Below are 2,627 nucleotides of genomic sequence, written 5' to 3' on the forward strand. Positions count from 1 at the left end.
TGCCCACTTTCAGAGTTCAGATTGTCCCATCTTATGGAGCAATAGCCAAGTTTGCTGCCGCGAGGAGGGATGTCATTCATTATTTGTCTCTCAACTCTTTGGACAGCTCCTCCAGCACATGGTTAGCACAAGAGACTTCCGACACTTGTTTCCCCACGTGCACTAATACATCTCCTGTATTACATTTCCCATTTCCTGTTTCCAGAGTGGGTTCAAACATCAGTTGCTCTTCCCAAGGAACTCTGGGAATTGCAGCTGGGGGGGGGGGGAGCACTCCTAACAACTCCCAGTACCCTTATCACACAACAGTTCCCAGAATTCTTTGTGGGAAGCCATGGTTTTCCCAGTAGTGATGTATGGAAGTGAGAGCTGGACCATAAAGAAGGTTGATCGCTGAAGAATTGGTGCTTTTGAATTATGGTGCTGGAGGAGACTCTTGAGAGTCCCATGGACTGCAAGATGATCAAACCTATCCATTCTGAAGGAAATCAGCCCTGAGTGCTCACTGGAAGGACAGATCCTGAAGCTGAGGCTCCAATACTCTGGCCACCTCGTGAGAAGAGAAGACTCCCTGGAAAAGACCCTGGTGTTGGGAAAGATGGAGGGCACAAGGAGAAGGGGATGACAGAGGACGAGATGGTTGGACAGTGTTCTCGAAGCTACCAGCGTGAGTTTGATCAAACTGCGGGAGGCAGTGGAAGACAGGAGTGCCTGGCGTGCTCTGGTCCATGGGGTCACGAAGAGTCGGACAAGACTAAAGGACTAAACAACAACAATGACCATTTAAAGTAGCAAGATGCTGTTTTAAATGTATAGTGCAGATGGGACCTGAGAATCATAGCCCAGAACCTACACACTCTCACAAGCCCACAGACAGCCTGCTCTGTCCCCCTGAGCAAGCTAAGGGGACCCATGAAGAGCAAAGGCTTCAGCTTGGTGGTAGAGCACCTGATTTGCAAGAAAAAGGTCCCAGGTTCAACTCCTGGTTCAACTCCTTCAGGTAAGGCTGAGAAAGCCTCCTGCTTGAAGACTTTTGGGCTGTACTACTCAAGGCACAGGGATGGCTGCCAGGAGGGGAACAGAGCATAACATAAAATTAGAACAAGTACAGTCATAGTGAGGCTTTTTCATACCAGAAAAGTCTTAACCTGTTGAAATTCTACCTGCCATGCAGCTGTTCAAGGTACAAAAAAACTGGTTTTTCCCAGCGCCAACCTAAACCAAAGCCTAGGCTGTCATCTTATACTAACTTACCTGGGAGTAAGCCTCTTAAACACAAAGCGACTTTCTTTTGAATAGACATATATTACGGTGCTGCAAGCTGACAATACAGTAAATTCTTAAGGAGTGCCTGGTGTTCAGCTGCAGCACACCAGGAAAAGTGCCTAAGATGTTTTAACGTTTGCAGAGGGGGAGGGAGAGAGGGGGCTTTCTCTTTAACATCTGCCTGCACATACTATGTCGTAGTATTTGCAGAAAATGACTTTCTTTAGAGATTACCTGATCTCAGAAGAAGCCTTTTAGGGACCACTTTTCTGAGAAGAAAAATGCATACAGTATTGCTGCCTGGGAGTAAAGGCAGTGGAAACGGTAGAGATTCCAAGGGCTAGAAAATGAGGAGGATGTAGGAAAAGCACACTAAATGGGAGGAGGAAACGACCGCTTTTAAGACTACGGGGATTATTTTCCCCTGGTGTCGGAACAACGCGCTCGTCGTCAATCATAACTCTGACTTTGCTGATTAGCTAAGAAGAGTGGCAGGCCACAGGCGTGAAAAGCGTTTGGCTCATTTCACTTCACAAAGGCACTCTCATAGTTTGCTTGGAAAGGTACCCTCCTAAATTTCTTTCTCGGAGGTCCAGAGACTTACTTTTTAATATTTAAGTTGTTAAGTTGTGGGTGAACATATCAGATGACACAGCAAATCTTCAGACAGCTCTTGTTTATTCACAGGCCAGAACAGAACTGGACTGAAGGGTTCAGCCAGCCTGCTTATACAGAGCTCCACTACAAAGCAACAGTAGCAACTTTCTGTAACTATCCAATCAGTGAACGTCACTTTCAATTCCTTATTTGCATATATGGACCTGAGTGAAAACTATCTATGGTATCCCCCTGCTGGCCCTGGGTGAGAACTTCAGTACATAACATAAGTGAAAGCTCAGGGTCTGGGGCATCCACCCAAGGGTACCAATGAAGGTCCTAGGGGCTCATTCCTAGTAGGTGAGCATAGGATCCGGCTGAACATCTAGTTGAGAGTTAACGCCTGCTGAATTCAGGGGACTTTTCTTCAAAGTAAGGCGCATAGGACCACTGTGCGCGCAAACACAAGCACACACATATAAAACTTCCAAGGAATTAGCGTTGCAAGTTGGTGCTGACTCAAACCCTGCAATATCGCTATTGCTGCCGCCGCAGGGGCTGGTTAAGAGGCACCCATGTGAGCGAAGGAGGGCCTGCGCCTTTAAAGAAGGAAGAGCAGCCCGCCCTCCCGGCTCGAAGCATAACGCCTTCTGGGAAGTGTAGTTCTACGGGCAGATGGACCTTCCCCTGTTTGTGAGTGAATGGACTACATTTCCCAGAGTGCAAATCTCGGGGTGGGTGGGGATCTAGGGGAAAGAGGGCTC

This window comes from Podarcis gaigeae (genome assembly GCF_964106915.1).
Source record: "Podarcis gaigeae genome assembly, chromosome: 8".
Classification (NCBI taxonomy): domain Eukaryota; kingdom Metazoa; phylum Chordata; class Lepidosauria; order Squamata; family Lacertidae; genus Podarcis; species Podarcis gaigeae.